The 17,314-nt window shown below is 45.8% G+C and overlaps 1 protein-coding gene across 5 annotated transcripts in view; it reads left to right on the top strand.

The window, feature by feature from the left end:
* The window catches only part of LOC129631575 (uncharacterized), a 478,809-nt gene that overhangs the window by 324,063 nt on the left and 137,432 nt on the right, over positions 1-17,314 (top strand). For 3 of the 5 annotated variants that reach the window (XR_008704088.1, XR_008704086.1, XR_008704087.1), the window contains exon 4: positions 5,672-5,766. The exons of 1 other annotated variant lie outside the window; for it this stretch is intronic. The gene's annotated coding sequence lies outside the window, so the exon portion shown is untranslated. Of the gene's footprint in view, positions 1-5,671; positions 5,767-8,414; positions 8,775-17,314 lie in introns of those variants that run through there. One more of the 5 variants, XR_008704089.1, reaches the window with a different exon arrangement.

Here is a 17,314-nt window from a genome sequence, read left to right as displayed (position 1 = left end):
TCAATCCTAAAGGAAATCCGTCCTGAATATGCATTGGAAGGACTGATGCTGAAGCTGAAACTCCAATACTTTGGCCACCTGATAATGAAGAACTGACTCATTAGAAAAGACCCTGATGCTGGGAGAGATTGAGGGCAGGAGGAGAAGGGGACGACAGAGGATAAGATGGTTGGATGGCATCGCTGACTCGATGGGCATGAGTTTGAGCAAACTCCGGGAATTGGTAGTGGACAGGGAAGCCTGACGTTCTGCTGTCTATGGGATTGCAACAAGTCAGACATGACTGAGTAACTGCACTGAAGTGCAGGTCACTTAGATTAGGTTGTCTTTTAAACTCACGTTATCACAGAGCCTGATGTGAGTGGTATAGGGGTTCCAAAATCTCTAACAACTCGGGGAGGAGTCATCTGTCATTCCTCATTCTCCAAAAAGTAGGCAGAGCCTCGTGAAGTTTCGGTGACTTGGCCGTGGCCACCCAGCTGTTATGTGGGTTTGCAGGAGCCAGAGAGTCTACTTAGCAGTGTCTCCTGCTCTGGCTGGCCCTAGTGCTGCCCTCTGCTTTTCACATTATCCAGTGAACCCTCATGCGAGGTTTCCACCCTGACCCAGGAGAACAGTCACCCAGGTGGGCAGTGAGCACTCACTCAGCCTCATTGCTTATAGGGTCTCTGGATCCTTGGGGAGAAGCATCCAGAGGCTGAGGTAAGAGACCATAACTGGCCTTGTGTGGTTTGCTGTGTCTCAACCTGAGAGTAAGTTGTACAGAGCAGCGGCCCTCAAGGATGGTCCCTAAACCAGCAGCATCTGGGACCTTGTCAAAATGCAAATTCCCAAGCTCTACCCAGATCTACTGAATCTGAAACTCTGAGCCTGGGGCCTAGCAATCTATATTTCAACAAGCCCTGGAGGTGGTTCTGATTCATGCTAAACAGGACTCCTTCCGGAGCCGTGTTCTGTCCTTCTCAGCAAACCCTTTGCCACTGCCGGCACAGACTGAGACTAAACAATAACTTCCCAGGGCTGCACAAGAGGGGACCTGGTCTGCTGGGTGGCGCCTCCTGATCCCTGGAGCCGGAGAGGCCCCTGAGTATCCGTGGGGGTCGGGCATCCTTCCTGGATGAGATGCTCCTAGAGCAGGAGTGCTCTGTCTTCCAAGAGGCAGACCCAGGTGCCCTGGGTCCCTGCCCACCTGCTCCTGGTTCCTCCCAACAGCACTTCCCCCTCCCTGAAGCCTTGTGACTTGGGAACACTCGTCCAGACCTGCCTGCGTGTGATTCTGATCATTAGCACCTTGTAGTTGGGATCCTTGCCTTGTAAATCTCTTTGTTCCCTCAAAGTTCAGGGGGAGGGAGGCAGGAAGCCTGGAGGAGCTCTCCTTTCAGCCTGTTCTGCTCAGAGTAGAACAAAGCCAGCCTGTGGGGAAGATGCTTTGATCCCAGACAATGAGAGCGGCTGGACTAAGTGTTTGGAGAGACCAAACAGCTCTGGCACAAAACAGATCAGTTACTTTGCTTTTTCTTTTCTTTCTTCTTTGCTTTTTTTTTTTTAAGATCTAATTCATGTACTAGAAGTTTAAAAGTAAGTTGTTTTGAAGGGTGGTTTTTCCATAGCTCTCTTAGTCACAGGCTTTAACCTGAAACATCTGTGTGCTGGGTGCCTGAGACAGACTTGGAGGCTGTGCTGCTGCGCTGGGGCTGCCCTGAGGTGAGCCCACCCCCTGCCCTGCCCAAGCGTCCTGCCCTGCCCTCAGGCCACTGAGTGACAGCTGAGACTAGAAGATGCTGGAGCTGGGAGGAACCTTGGGAAAATCTCCTCATTTATCCAACACAGTTGCCAAGACATAGGAAACTCCTGAGTTCGCACCTAAAAGTAATGCCTGTATGGAACACCGCCTGTATGCCAAGCACTAAGTGTGTCCCACATCATTGACTCACTGAACCTCCGTCTTAGCCTCAGGGACCTCCATTTTCTCAGGTGGCTTACGGCAGTTTTAATAGAACTTATGAGATAGGTGGGATTATTGTCCCATATTCCAGACGAGAAAAACAGAGGCACAGAGAGGCTGGTAATGTACCCAACCAAGGTCACCCAGCTGGATACATGGCAGAACCAGGCTGCAAACCCAGGCAGCCTGGCTCCACGCTCTTCTCTAGAGGAAAAGGTCTTTTTGGTCATGCAGTCCAGGGCTCTCTGACGGAAGTGATGGAGTGTTGCAGGGAAAATCCAGCTGGTCCTGGGAGCTCTGGAGACTGTATCCTCTGTTACCATTGGTGTTGTTACTGACACATGTAGACTCTGCACAATGTGGCCAGGGCTGAAGGGGTGGACAGAGTGTCATGGGAAAGCGGAAGAGGAAACCTGGAGTGCAGAGCTGCTGGATGGCCACAAAGAGGACAGCAAATAGTCACAGAAGAGGAGATATGGGAGCTGAGTCTCTTTCTCTCCAGCCACATTGGGGAGAGGAAGCAGAGAGGATGTCAGGCAGGGGAAACACCATGTGCAAAAGGCTGGAATTACTCTAGAGGGATTTGAGGAGGCTTTGGGCTTCCCTGGTGGCTCAGACAGTAAAGGTACTGCCTGCAGTGCAGGGCACCTGGTTTCGATCCCTGGGTTTGGGAAGATCCCCTGGAGAAGGGAATGGCTACCCACTTCAATATTCTTGCCTGGAGAATTCTGTGGACAGAGGAGCCTGGAGGGCTAATCCATGGGCTCATAAAGAGTTAGACATGACTGAGCAACTAACACTTCCACTTTTGCCAGCCAGAGTTTCAGCTCATGCTTCTCAGTACCCCCTCATCCTTACAGAATCTTCAAGGTTGCTGGTATGTGAAACTGACGGAGTTAGAATTATGAATGATCAGAGCTGAAAGGGACCTCAGCATACCCTTTGGGTTAATGAGTAAATATATATCCAAATAGCAGAAGCCAGTGATGATGGATTGACCATGTTTGTTCTCACGCTCCCCACAGCCCTTTAACTCTGGGAAACCTGAACTTTAATTGTGTCATGTATGTCCCTTGTTCACCCGCAACCCTGATCTCACATCCTTTTGTGCTCATTACCCCTCAGAGCAAGCCCTCTCCTATCCTTGATGCCCAGGTCTCATCCATAGTCAAAGTCCAGCTTTAGATGCCACTTCCTCCAGGAAGCATTCCTTGCTTCTCCCAGCTGGGAATAATTCCTTCCTTCTTCTATTTCTCTCATGGCAATGATGGCTTCCACATGATGGAGAGAGAAAAGACCTCTAATATTACTCTCAAACTGACAGTTCAGCACTGTTTGGTCTAATACATTCCTTGGTGTCTGATGAGGCAAGACTGAGACTGGTCTTTAGGCCACTGAAAAGGGCCTAGGTTCAGCTGCACTGTTGAATTCCAAAGGCCTGATACGCCTATGATTTTTCCTTCCTTGCTGCCAAATCAGCTCTGCTTATCGACTGCTATTTTAATGAAACCTCCTGGTACCAGCTCAGGGAGGATATTTTTATTAGATACGATTGGGTGGATTCTCATGTTGAAAGCATTTGGTGTAAAACATGAACGCATCCAGTTCTCAGATATCCTTCCAAATATTTCCTTTGAAATCGGAAAATTACCAAAGAACTTGTGATAAGACGATGAAAAAAGAAATTAAAAAGTGAGGATGACGTGCTTATCTTCCCTTGCCCCACATTCCTGCATGGGTGGGGCTTTGGCAATTTGAAGATAAATTCAGTTAGAAGATTAGATGGGGCCAGACTTGGCTGTGCCCCAGAAAGGCTCAGGAAGGCGATCATGTTCTGGTCTTCTGTTTTTCCCTGTCTTCCAACAGCCCTTTAGGAGTTGGAGTCAGACAGAGAGGGTAACAAGTCTGCCTTTCATACGGTCAACTCTATTAACATATGATGCCCCTGGCTTTGTGGTACCTAAGTTCTCAGCATCAAGGAGAACACTGTGATCAATGTTTATGGACCTTCCCTGCCTCTACTGAAAATCTCTTTTCTGATCATCACTCCCCTAACTCTGCATACAGTAGACACAAAGGCTTAACCCTTGGGCTCTGGAATCACCACCTGAATTCAAATACTGGCTTTACCACTTTATAACGGGGCAACCTTGGGCAAAGTTACTTTACCCACATCACTCTGTTGCCTTATCATTAAAATGAGGATAAATGATAGTATTCATCTCCTAGGGTTCTTATAAAAAGAAGACAATTCATTTAATGCATTTAACCATAGCAGGCATATAGTGAACCTGGCATATAGCAGATTTTTTCATCAGAATTCTTCCACAATAATTATACCTTATAACAATCAACTTTTTTGTATGTGTGTGATCTCTCTTTTTTTTTTAATTTTCTTGGATCGTGGTTGATTTAAAATGTTGTATTAGTTTCAGGTGTATAGCAAAGTGATTTATCCCTCCCCCAACACATTTCCCTTTTGATAACCTTAAGTTTGTTTTTGATATCTGTAAGTCTGTTTCTATTTTGTAAATAAATTCATTTGTATAATTTTTAAAAATTAGATTTCACATGAGTGATATCATATGATACTTGTCTTTCTGTGTCTGACTTCACTTAGTATGATCATTTTGGGGAAGTGAAAGTGTCCGACTCTTTGTGACCCTATGGACTGCAGTCCACTAGACTCCTCTGTTCATGGGATTCTCCAGGCAAGAATCTAGGAGTGGGTTGCCATTCCCTTCTCCAGTGGATCTTCCTGACTCAGGAATCAAACCTGGGTTTCCCACATTGCAGGCAGATTCTTAACTGTCTGAGCCACTGCACCCATTGATGTTACTATTTTTTTTAAGTTAATTTTTGTTAGAGTGTAGTTAATATACAATGTCGTGTTAGTTTCTGTTGCACAGCAGAATGAATCAGTTATACATATACATATATCCATTGTTGTTTTTTTTCTTTTTATTCTTTCCCCATAGAGGTCATTGCACAGTATTGAGTAGAGTTCCCTGTGCTATACAGTAGGTTCGTATTAGTTATCTATTCCATATGTAGTAGTGGCCTCTATTATCTTGACTTCGAAGAATAGTTTTTGCCTGCCCTTGGGCTTTTCCTGGATATTGGGCCAAGACCTAAGGCCTTCCTTGCAGATGAAACTTATTTTGGGTTGGCAGCTATTCCAGGAGTCCCATGAGTCCTCATTAAGCCCTGGGTCGAGCTCCTGGTCCTGACTGTCATGCCTGTGGCCCTTAGCTGTTTTCTAGCCTCATGTCTTCCCCTTACTCCTGCTCCGGGTATCTTCCTCTCAACCCTGCTTCCTGGCCTCAGTTCCTTGAGATGTGGGGAATGTTGGGAACCTAGTGTCCTGGTCCGCCGCCTGCCAGGCACTCCCAGGCTCCGTGCCCTATTTCCGCCCTCTGTCTGGGCCCTGCTGGCTCTTCTTTGAGCTGCCCCCCATTATTCAGTTCCGGTGTCCCTTTGCCTGCTCTCAGTGCTTTTCTGGGACGTGAGTTCAGGTGGTCCCTGTCTCCACTGACTCCAGACTAAGACCTTGACTTCTGTGATCTGAGGGAGTCCTTCTGATGCAAACCTCCCAGCCAGTGACCCTCAGTATTCCTCTGTCCTCATGGACAGCGACATTTAGAGAGGTGGCCCTGGGCAGAGATGCCAGAAAGTCCCCTTTTTACTGGGATACATAAATAACGGGAAATGTGTTTAATCCTTCAGGCCAACTTTAGTTCCTTAACCATGTGGAATTCTGGAGTCCTGGGCAGATCCAGCATAGACCAGCCGTATCTTTCCTGGCCAGAGGTTAGGATGTGGTGACTGTGTATGCACACGCTTTGTGTGCCTTTTGTATACTCTTTTTTGTAGACCTCCACCACTTGTCTGGAGCCACCGTCGGGTGTATAATAAAAATTCTCTCTCTGTGCTGCTGAGCTGAAGGAATTAGATGCTCCTGTAAGACAAAAGGAACTTCTTGGTACTCCTTCTAGAAAACTAGGATATTATAGCACTGCAACACCGCCTTTAGATGGTAAACAAATACATTCCTGCGAATCTACTGTATACCAAGCTCTAAGACAGTTTCTTTACTGTGTAATCTAGAGTCTTTCTTGATCCCTGAATTCTGGATGAGATAAGCTTAGCCCAAAGCCTTTCTGAAGATTTTTGAGATTGTCAAGGCCTCTTTATCTCATGGCAGAACAAAATGTTTCTTCTTTTATTAGGAACAAACATTCATAAAAGGCAGCTGGGATTGTAAAGCTTGTTTTTGCTTTTTTGTTTTTCCTCCAACACAAATATATTTTTTGTTCTAAATTTTCTAAAAAGAAAACAAACAACAACAACAGAAAACCCTTAAAGGTAGACATTTTTAAGCCCACTTTACAGGTGAAAAAATTGAGTTTGTATTAGGTCTTTTAACTGTTTTCTTCTCTCGCATAGCAAATAGCTGGCAGATTCATTATTCAAATCAAGATCTGTGTGTCTCCAAATCCATGTACTTTCCACTCATTTAAATGGAGTTGGGCCTTCACATTCAGAGATCAGCTTAATTGTGTAACTGACAGAGGTTTTATAATCTCATCTTTATAACACTGGGTACGGTAGATGAAGTCTGTTTTTCTGGGAAGTATTTTAATTTGTGCAAGTTAACTAGGAGTTTCACCTATGCCGTCTAAATTTTGACCCTGAACTTTTTACATCGCAGAAGTGATGGGACAAATAACGTATCAGTCTATTAAGGCTCTTTGCAAACATAGAATAAATCGGGCTCCAGCATTGAGGGTCTGCAAGAAGCTTTATTGCCTGAAAATAGACGGTCCAGTATCTTAGTTAAAAATTGCTAGGTTCCAGAACTTATTAGGAATCTGCTTGAAATTCTGTACTGTCCCAATTTTATCTTCAGAATTGAATTAATTAGCCAAAAACATTTGCATATGTAATTTGTTTTTTCTTCAGATGCACCATGATAACAAGCTATTCTTTTACATCATTAAGATGGAAACATATTATATTTTCATGCAAAGCAGAATCTGTTATTTTTTAAGTGTCTAATCCCCTTGTCGTTAAAATATTCAGAAAATAAGTGTATGTCAGACAGTGGGTGCCCTGAGCCTCTGGAAGTCAGACTTGCAGTTCATGAGGCCATGGATGTTTCATCTGTAACACAAGGAAGTTGTCCCGGACGAAAGACTCAGAGGAGTTACAGCTCCATTAAGGTGCCCACAGAAGGCCAGTTCCTAATTTGAAATAGTGTTAAGCGTAAGAATTGAGGGAAGAAAAGCCGGAAACGGTAACTGGCATCAGCCTTTATGGTGCCATTTCAAACAAAAATTTTATTGTCGATTTCGATTTTGTGACCTTGGAGGCTTGAGAACTCATGGTCATTTTTGAAAATGTATCCAGCTTGATTAACCTCATTGTCTATAAAGCTATAGTCCATGAAACTGCCTCCTCTGATACTTTTCTTAGAGGGAATTATCATGGAAATACATTTTAAAGATGTTATCGATTTTAAAATGACAAGGAGAGGAAGTTTATCCAATTACCAAATATATATTACCACTGTTTGATGAGTACCAGGAAATAGGATTTTATCAGCTATTCCTGGGAAATTGGTGAATTTCTTTCCTGAATTTACAGAGACATGCACCATGGATTTTTATTTTAAACATCAGAAACAAGCTAAGGGATTTTATAAGAAGATACTCTTCAACCGGTCAGTTGTCCTTCTTATATAGCTGTGACTCAATTCAACTTACTGTTTCTCCTCCATGTCAATATAATGAAAAAACAAACAAATAAATAAACAAAAAACATGCCCACTTACTCTTTTTGACTTCTTAACATCCAGAGTAAAGTTACCATATTGCTGAGGGAATTAAAAATTCTGGTGTTTGGAATTGCACGAGATTCAAAGAATGACCCGTGTTGGAAATCTGTCTCTTGTTCTCCTCCAGCCCACGTTGCTGTTACCCTGGGGAGCTTCTGTTCTCAGAGCCTCAGTTTTCTTTCCTATTAAGTAGGAGTAGGACTGAAAGGGCTTCCCAGGTGGCAAAGTGGTAAAGAATCCCCCTGCCAGTGCAGGAGACACAATAGATGTGGGTTTGATTCCTGGGTTGGAAAGATCCCCTGGAGGAGGAAATAGCAAACCCACTTCAGTATTCTTGTCTGGAGAATCTCATGGACAGAGGAGTCTGGCAGGCTATAGTCCCTGGAGTCATGAAGAGTCAGACATTACTGAGTGACTTAGCATGCAGAAATGAGGATCTCTTAAGGATATAATGAAGTTTCTGGTGATCTAATCATGCATAGACGGCATTTACAAATGATGATTCTTATGTTTAACTTGGAGAGGACAGTTGTATAGGTCCTAAAATTCATAAAATATATCAAACTGTCTTTGTCTCTTTTAAGAGGTTTTATGTGATGGTGTAGTTATGTCTTTCCCGATTGTCTCCTGCAGGAAGACTGGGGTTGATTGGTGTAAGTCACCAGGAGATCATCTGGCTTTCCTTGAGCTGCCTGATGCAGAAGGATCAGGTTGTCTGTCACTGGACGTGATCAAGAAGGGTCTGGGCATGCCCAGTGGTGGACACTGGAGAGAGATGTCAGGCTGAGATGAAAGTTCAGACCCAGATGACCCATCACGCCATTCTTTGCTGATGTCCTAAAATTCTTTGATTAATCAGACTGTCTACCAGTGTAGAAATCACATCTCAAAGGCCCAGGGTCAGATCTGCCACCCTTCTGATGTCTTATAGACTTGACCTCCATGGAGGGACCTCAGGTGGTCTGTCTTGGGTCCCCTCCTAGCTCTGCCTGGTCCCCACTTTCTCCTGGTCCAAAGAGTCTGCACTCAGAGTTTTTTTTTTTCCCCTGTCCATTTCAGTTCCCCTCAAGCCCTCTCTCCTCATGTGTTCTATATGCCCCACCTTCTTTGTCTCTTATCTTCACATTCCTGACTCCCTTCAGGACCAGGAATATCTACCTTTGATTGGCATCTGTTCATTCAAGTTTACTTCACCTCTAAGAAAAGTGAACCCTGAGAAAACCGGGGCACTCCACTGGGGACCAGTTCTGAAAGTTACTTCTTTATCTGCTGGCTTCATTCAAGAAATGCCCCATGGGAAAGAGAGTGGGCTTTGCTTGTAGCCCTGAGTTCAAATCCTGGCTCTACCACTTGCTGACTGTGAACTGTTGCGTAAGTCTCCTTATCCCGCAAAACCGTCTTCCTTTCCATCGTATAAATAGTGGTGTGGAAAACCACATCCAACTCTACCTCTGCCAGGAAATCTTCTCTACTAAAGGAAGGTCCTAAGAGTATTCAAATCTTTATGAAATGATATCAAACTAATATCCTTTCTGGATTCCTTTCTGCGAAACAGAAGAGGAAACCCACTGTTGGGTAAAGGGTGAAGAAGAATCGAAATTCCTGTTTCTCAAATGTCTTCCACACATGTGTCCTCACTGAAAGTGAAAGTCACTCAGTCCTGTCCAACTCTTTGTGACCACATGGAATATACAGTCTATAGAATTCTCCAGGCCAGAATACTGGAGTGGGTCGCCATTCCTTTCTCCAGGGGATCTTCCCAACCCAGGAATCAAACCCAGGTCTTCCGCATTACAGGCGGATTCTTTAGTAGCTGAGCCACCAGGGAGGACCGCTGTATCCTCGCTGCTGCCTATAATTTGCTGCGGGAAGCCTTACTGGTGTGTCAGGAGGTGGGTGAGTACTTTGGGGGATTAGATCACACAGAAGGGCTACCTGAACTGCTTTGTTCTCCATGTGAACAGACATGGGAGTTCAGTTCAGTCACTCAGTCATGTCTGACTCTTGGCGACCCTGGACTACAGCACGGCAGGCTTCTCTGTCCATCACCAACTCCTGGAGTTTACTCAAACTCATGTCCATCGACATGGGAGTAACATGCAAGAAAGAGGGTTTGGACTGAGAACAGGGTATTTACTACGTGCCTTGTTGCAGACTACCAGTGGCCAGGGCAATTCATCTAAACTGGTGGTTAGCAAACTTTTTCTGTAAAGGGTCAGAGAGTACATATTTTAGGCTTTGTGAGCCAGATGCTTTGGGGTGCAGCCCCTTAGCTCCGCCACTGTGTCCTGAAAGCAGCCACAGATGATACATAAGGGATGAATGAGAATGGTTGATGTCCAAGAAAATGTTATTTACATAAACAGAAAATGGGTTCAATTTAGGTAGTAGCAGTTCCAAACTGTTTTCTTAATCTAAGCCGCAGTGTATTTCTCTTCACCATGGGGGCAGTAGAATTTCAGGAAGATTAAATAGGACAATGCAAACGAAGCATCTGAGCCTACAGCCTGACCTGTGAAAAATCTCCATAAAGTTACTTCTTTCTGTCTCTTTTTTCTCCAAAGTGCTTCTATACAGTGTGGAGTTAGGAAAGAATGCACACAAAGGTCCTTCCCAGCCCTGTGGTTTTATGAAATTGTCCATTAAAAAAAAAAAAAAAGAACACGAAAGAGAGCGTGCCAGGGAGAGAAATTGTCTGCATGTTTTTTTCCTCTGCAAAGTCTGACCACAAAAAACATTAAATCAATCAGATGACAAAGCAGAATATGAAAAATTGAGTTGGTTTAGTCCAAGTTTTCAGGAGGCCTGTGCTATTGGGATCAGAAGCAGACTAAAAAAAAAGAGCCGTGGAAACAGAGGTGGGGGGACTGTTTTCTACATATTCTGTGCATAGGCTATTCCGTGACTCCCACATCATTCATCACCAAAAAACTTTGAGTGCAATAAACATTTCCCCTAGTTTAGTAGCAGCTCTGACCAAGAACAAAGCCATTAACATAAATGCAGATAAATACAAGGCAAATAATGATATTCCCAATTGCTTCTGTGTCAACCAGCTCAGCCCATCAATCTTGCCTGACTGGTTAAGAAGGGACTCAGAGAATTTATAACCAGGGACAATTTCTTTCTAAAGCATTTCCACCTCCCAGACAAGGGGAAGGATGAATCATCCAGAAAGTCCCAGGAAATCAAATGAACACACTTCATCTTCAGAGCATCCCACCTGAGGTTCTCTCTTGGTCACTGCCACCCTGAAACCACACTCCTTGGAGAAAGACAGAACCCAGGGAGCTCTTGGTTGCCCATCCATCCTGTCAGGGGACAGCCAGGTTTCTGCATCCTTGGTCCTGGTGATAACACTTGTTCACTGTTCAGCGGCAGAGTCTCTCAGCCTCTGGCTCTGCCTGCCTCTGCGCCATTCACTTCATCAACTTCACCTCCTCGTCCACTTTTAAGCAGCAGTGTCCCTGGTCTTCTCCCCCCAGTGCCCTCCTCTCATTCTGTTACCTTTTTCCAGTCATCTCATTTACTCCATGTTAACAGGTTCTACCTACATCCCAGCATCTCCCACATCTTGATCTGCCCGGGCTTCTCCTAGAAAGGGTGCTGTCTTACATTTAACTGCTGGTTGCTCTTACCACCTGCCTGCAAAGCAGACACATCCCGTGTAACTTACCTACCTTAGCTCCTAACTCTGCTCTGCCCCTATTGACTCTTTTTCTTTTTTCCCCTAAGGTAAAATCACAATATTATTTACTATTCTTAAAAATTGAAAGTAGTGTATCCGATAATAAGAAATGGTCACATTGATTATGATAGATAATAGTAGCATATTAAATTTTTCAAGTTTTAAAAAATTTTATATATTTTTGGTTGTGCTGGGTCTTCATTGCTGTGCAGGCTTCTCTCTAGTTGCCAAGAGCAGGGGCTAGTCTCTAGGTGGCGATGCACGGGCTTCTCTTGTTGTGGAGCATGGGATTTAGAATGCACGGGCTCCAGTATTTGCGGCTCTTCACTCTGGAGCACAAGCTCAATACATGGCCCACAGGCTTGGTTGTCTGTGGCATGTGGGATCTTCCCGGACCAGGGACCGAACCCGTGTCTCCCGCGTTTGCAGGCAGATTCTTTACCACTGAGCCACCAGGGAAACCACCACATATTAAAAATTAAAGACAACTGGAGGGCCCAGCAAACACCCTGAAGATCTGGAATGTTTATGGCTGTAAATAACAGAAACCTCAATTCAAATATGGTTTAAACAGTGAAAGTGTTAGTTGCTCAATCGTGTCCAACTCTTTGTGACCCCATGGACTGTGATCCGCCAGGCTGCTTCTGTCTGTGAGATTTTCCAGGCAAGAATACTGGAGTGGGTTGCCATTCCCTTCTCTAGGGGATCTTCCCAACCCAGGGATTGAACCCGGGTGTCCCCCATTGCAGGCGGTTTCTTTACCATCTGAGCCACCAGGGGATGTCTTAACAATAGGAAAATAAATGATCTCATGTAAGTGTAAGGCAGCTCTAGGTGCCACAAGATCAGTAGATCAATAATATAAATGAAGACATAGAGTCTTTCTCCCTATTGAGTCTTTATAGGTAGCACTCTACTGCACTCAGTAGCCCAGATCAGAAACTGGGCCATGCTGGGTGCTTCCCTTTGTCTCAGCCCTAATGTCATCCAGTAGGCATGACCTAGAGATAAGAACTTCCTGGAAACCTCTCCAAAGTGTTTCCTCCTGGTGTATGTGATTACGTGAAGGGTCTCATTCACTGTGACCAGAGAGTTGTTTTATTTTGGTCTCTTTGCCTCAAGTCCCCCCTTCCTCCCCCTGCCTCTTCCGCAGTAGATGACTTAGGTTTTCTGTCTGCTATGGTGGGATGACATAATTAGTGTTTCCACTTGATGCAGATGTCCACAATCTGCAGGAGCTGCTGTGGGGCCAGAGTTAGAATTGGAATCAGGGATACATCGTTCACAATCTGATACAGTAACTCAGGCTGCGGGAGAGAGAGGGCTCCACTCAGGAAGAGACAGAGTTGTATTTTTCCGAGTCTGTGTGTCAGGCTAGATGCTGTCACACTCAAATGAGCTGGTCTTAAACCGCTTTGAGGAAGAGATTATTGTCCCACATAATACATGTGAGAAGATACCCTTGCAATGAGTTCTGTTTAGTTGATCTCTTAGTTGTCCTTAGTAGCTCAGTCGTGTCCGACTCTTCTCCAGCTCATGGACTGGGACTCGCCAGGCTCCTCTGTCCATGGGGATTCTCCAGGCAAGAATACTGGAGTGGGTTGCCATGCCCTCCTCCAGGAGATCTTCCCAACCCAGGGATGGAACCCAGGTTTCCCACATCACAGTCAGATTCTTTACCATCTGAGCCATGAGGGAAGCCTGATCTCTTATTTAGGATGTGACAAATCCTGGATTCAAATTTAAGGCTGCCTGTGTGTAAAAACCTCACCCTAAATCCTCATTGTCCATCTCCCTGAGGAGGGAGCCAACAGAACTGTGTTGCTAGACATGTGGAGAGAAAAGGTGCTGAGACTGGGGCTCCTTAGATAAGACACATCTCTCAAGAACACAAGTTTAAGGGGATCAGAGACTTTATTATATATTTTCTTCATTGATATATAATAATCTGTCCTAAGGGAACCATTCAATAGATGTTTATTGAATAAATGAATTAAATCACACAATCCTGCAACTTGGACCTGGAAGCTTCATTTCCCCAGAGAGAGCATCGTCTTGTGACCTTGCCAATGTCCTCCCCTTTGTCTGTCCTTCTCCTTGATTCTGACTGCTGTGTAGAAAAGACTTCCTCCCATGGGATTTTTTAGACCTGAGTTTGAGGGCAGCTTCCCTGGTGGCCCAGACGGTAAAGTGTCTGTCTGCAATGCAGGAAACGTGGGTTCGATCCCTGGGTTGGGAAGATCCCCTGGAGACAGAAATGGCAGCCTACTCCTTTACTCTTGCCTGGAAAATTCCATGGACGGAGAAGCCTGGTAGGCTACAGTCCATGGGGTTGCAAAGAGTTGGGCACAACTGAGTGACTTCACTTTGAGAGCAGGAGTATTTGTTGAATGACACTCAGTTTGTTTGTTGAAGGCACTTGGCAATGTTTATTGAATGAATCCTGGACCACTGAGTCCCTTGGTTTTTTTTCCTCCCTTGGCAGGATGTATCAAAGTTTTCCAGGCTCTGTACCTCACTTACTTTACCTTCCTGGTGATCCTATGGAATCTGCATGTGTGTGTTTGTGTGTGTGCTCTGTGGCTCAGTCTTGTGCGACTTGCAACCCTATGGACTGTAGCCTATTAGACTCCTTTGTCCATGGAATCTTCCAGGCAAGGATACTGCAGTGGGTTGCCATTTACTACTCCAAGGGATCTTCCTGACCCAGGGACAGAACCCAGGTCTTCTGCATTGGCAGGTGGATTCTTTGGCTCAGGGTCACTGAGCCACCTGCACCCTGACCCTAATCCTACCAGAAACAATGATTCAGCTCCGCTTCTAGACTCCATCCTGTGTATGGTGGAATTCTGAGCTAGTGCAAATCCCAGTGAAGAAAGGACACTTCTGTCTGTGCTTGCTATCCCTGCAGACCATCTTATTCACCATCTGCCTCAGAAATTATTTCTCCTTCAGTTGCACAATAACCACAGCAGTATTGGGAGAAACACTTTAAGAATTCCTCCCCCTCTGCCTCTTTGTCTTGGAAAATATCTCACCTTGCATATCTGCATCTCTTGGTGTCAGTGTCAAAGTAGAGACCATGAGAAAGAAAAGACTTCCATGGCTCAGGGAATCCAGATTTGATCCTGGTTCTATCTCTTATCACCCATGTGAATTTTAAAAGACCACTTATTTATTTAAGCCTGAGTTCTTTATCTGTAAGAGAGGGCTGCTGCTGCTAAGTCGCTTTAGTCATGTCCGACTCTGTGCGACCCCAGAGACGGCAGCCCACCAGGCTCCCCCATCCCTGGGATTCTCCAGGCAAGAACACTGGAGTGGGTTGCCATTTCCTTCTCCAACGCATGAAAGTGAAAAGTGAAAGTGAAGTCGCTCAGTCGTGTCCGACTCCTAGCAACCCCATGGACTGCAGCCTACCACGCTCCTCCATCCATGGGATTTTCCAGGCAAGAGTACTGGAGTGGGGTGCCATTGCCTTCTCCGAAGAGGGCTAATTGACTTTTTGATGGCTATTCGGCAGGCTGGTGTTACGCCTTTGGTGGAGAGCCTGGCCCAGAATAAGTGGTCTCTACATGTTGATTTCCTCTCCCTGGGTTCCCACACCCTGATAAACCCCACCTACCCTAACACAGGCTGATATGTTTCCTGCTTAAATAAACTGGCTACAGGCAGTGAATTTCAAACCATTATACAGGGTGATTGCATTGGGCTGTGGGTCACCTCACCTGTCCTAATGGCCCCAGCCAGGCTGCAAGGCACTCTGGCCTTTGGCTAGTGACATTCAGACCTGTCTGCCTGAATGTCAGTCTTCTGGAAGGTGCTGGGCCCCTAGATGCCAGTCACGGCTCGCAGGGCTGATCGATATGCTGTAATGTGTGCCTGCGATGTTTCTCCAGACAGGAGGGGACTGGCTGAGTTGACCCAGTGTCATCTGGCTGGCTGCTCGTTTCTCTTCCCTCGCCTGTCTTCTTCCTGAGCTGGGCTTACCATGTATCTCAGGGCTCTGCCTGGCATGCTCCCTCCTCCTGTTGTGCCTCCTCAAGGCGACTCCAGTCCTGCCCTTGCGTGGAGTATCAGTGGCACATCCACTTATTCACTCTATCTGTTCATCCATCCATCCCTTGTTTGCCTTTTCTTTCTCTCATGAACAGCTGTGGGGCATCTCCCATGTGCCACGCTCTTGGGAATTTTCAAGTCCAGTTCTCCATAATTGGGGCTGCCTTTCCACTCTAGAAAGTAGTGATGAACACAATCAATGTTCAGAGACTTTTATTGTGTCATTACTTGTTCCTGCATGCTTCCTTGGTGACTCAGTGGTAAAGCATCCCCCTGCCAATATAGGAGATACGGGTTCGATCCCTGGGTTGGGAAGATCCCCCAAAGGAGGGCATGGCAACCTACTCCAGTGTTCTTGCCTGGAGAATCCCATGGATAGAGGAGCCTGGCAAGCTGCGGTCCGTGGGGCCGCAAAGAGTTGGACATGACTAAGCAACGACAGCAACTTTCTCCTGCCACTCCAGCTGCAGGGATGGTTGAGGGCTCAGGGCTGGGTGGGGTGGGGGATCGACTCTTGCTAGATGTTCGTTCAGACCTGTCAGCTAGTTCTGTTCTCAGAATAGCCAGCCATCCCTCATCCCTCCTTCCTCTGTAGCAACTCAGACACATTCTCGCTTTTGCAGTTCTAGTTGCTTCTGTGGTTGTAGGCACTTCTGCAGCTGGGCATCAGCCAGCGTTCTGCCAGCTATTGATCCCGGCTTTTCCTGCCCAGCTCTTCAAATCAGAGTTGCTTCTTGGCCAAGCTGGGAAGGTCCAGCCATTCAAGATGACCCCAGGAGTTCTCTTCTTTCTCTGTTTTCCCTGCTTTCTCCAGTGAATTCTTTGATGCTGCTCTGGAGGCAGTGCTGTGCCAGGCAGACTTCCACAGCATTGTCATGCCAGCTGTGGTTTGCCATGTGTCTGATACCTTCCTTCTATCTCAGAGGGACTTCTTTCCTTCCTGAAAGAAAGTGAAAGTGCTTGTCGCTCAGTTGTGTCTGACTCTGTGAGTCCATGACTGTAGCCCGGCAGGCTCCTCGGTCCATGGAATTCTCCAGGCAAGAATATTGGAGTGGGTTGCCATACTCCAGAAGATCCTCCCAATCCAGGGATAGAACCCCAGTCTCCTGCATTGCAGGCAGGCTGTTGATTACTGCCTGAGCCACCAGGGAAGCCCTTCCTTCCAGACTGTGCCTTAAAGAAACAGTCACCCTTTGTCTCTGCTCTGTGCCTGGGGGTTGTGATTCCCTGAGCAGGATTCCCTGTGCTGGGGCTTTCTCAGGATTCTTCCCAACAGGCATCAGGATCCTTTGGCAAAATGGCCTCTTGAAGCTCTCCTTGGACCTCCAAGGATTCCATAGATACTTATGCAAATGAGACTCCCTCCCGTGGCCCATGCTTCTCTATACTGTTGGGGGCTTCCCTTCACAGTAATGAACATCTCATCTTAATTGCTTGTGTTTATGGTTCAATAGTGCATCGTGTTTTTTTTTTGTTTGTTTGCAACACCAGCTCACAGCAATATCTTAAATTACCCAAGCCTGCCCACTTTCTTTTATGAACTCTGGCTTGTGTCTGATGAGCACTTAGATTTTTAACCATTTATTTCCTCCACATGACAGGGAATGAGGCACGTAAAATGGATGGGAACAGTAGAGAAGGGGGAAGCACCAGAGACTCGGGACCCATAAAAGTAGTGTACAGTGTGTGAGGCCAATATGAAAGCAATGAGTTTTTAATATACAGTGTGTGTAATACATTCATATCCCTAATAAAGTCAATTATCGTCAGATCCGTTATTTCTCAATTT

Source organism: Bubalus kerabau, chromosome 17, assembly GCF_029407905.1.
Source record: "Bubalus kerabau isolate K-KA32 ecotype Philippines breed swamp buffalo chromosome 17, PCC_UOA_SB_1v2, whole genome shotgun sequence".
NCBI lineage: Eukaryota > Metazoa > Chordata > Mammalia > Artiodactyla > Bovidae > Bubalus > Bubalus kerabau.
The sequence above is the reverse complement of the archived record's forward strand: the minus strand, read 5'-3'. Positions and strand labels throughout refer to the sequence as shown.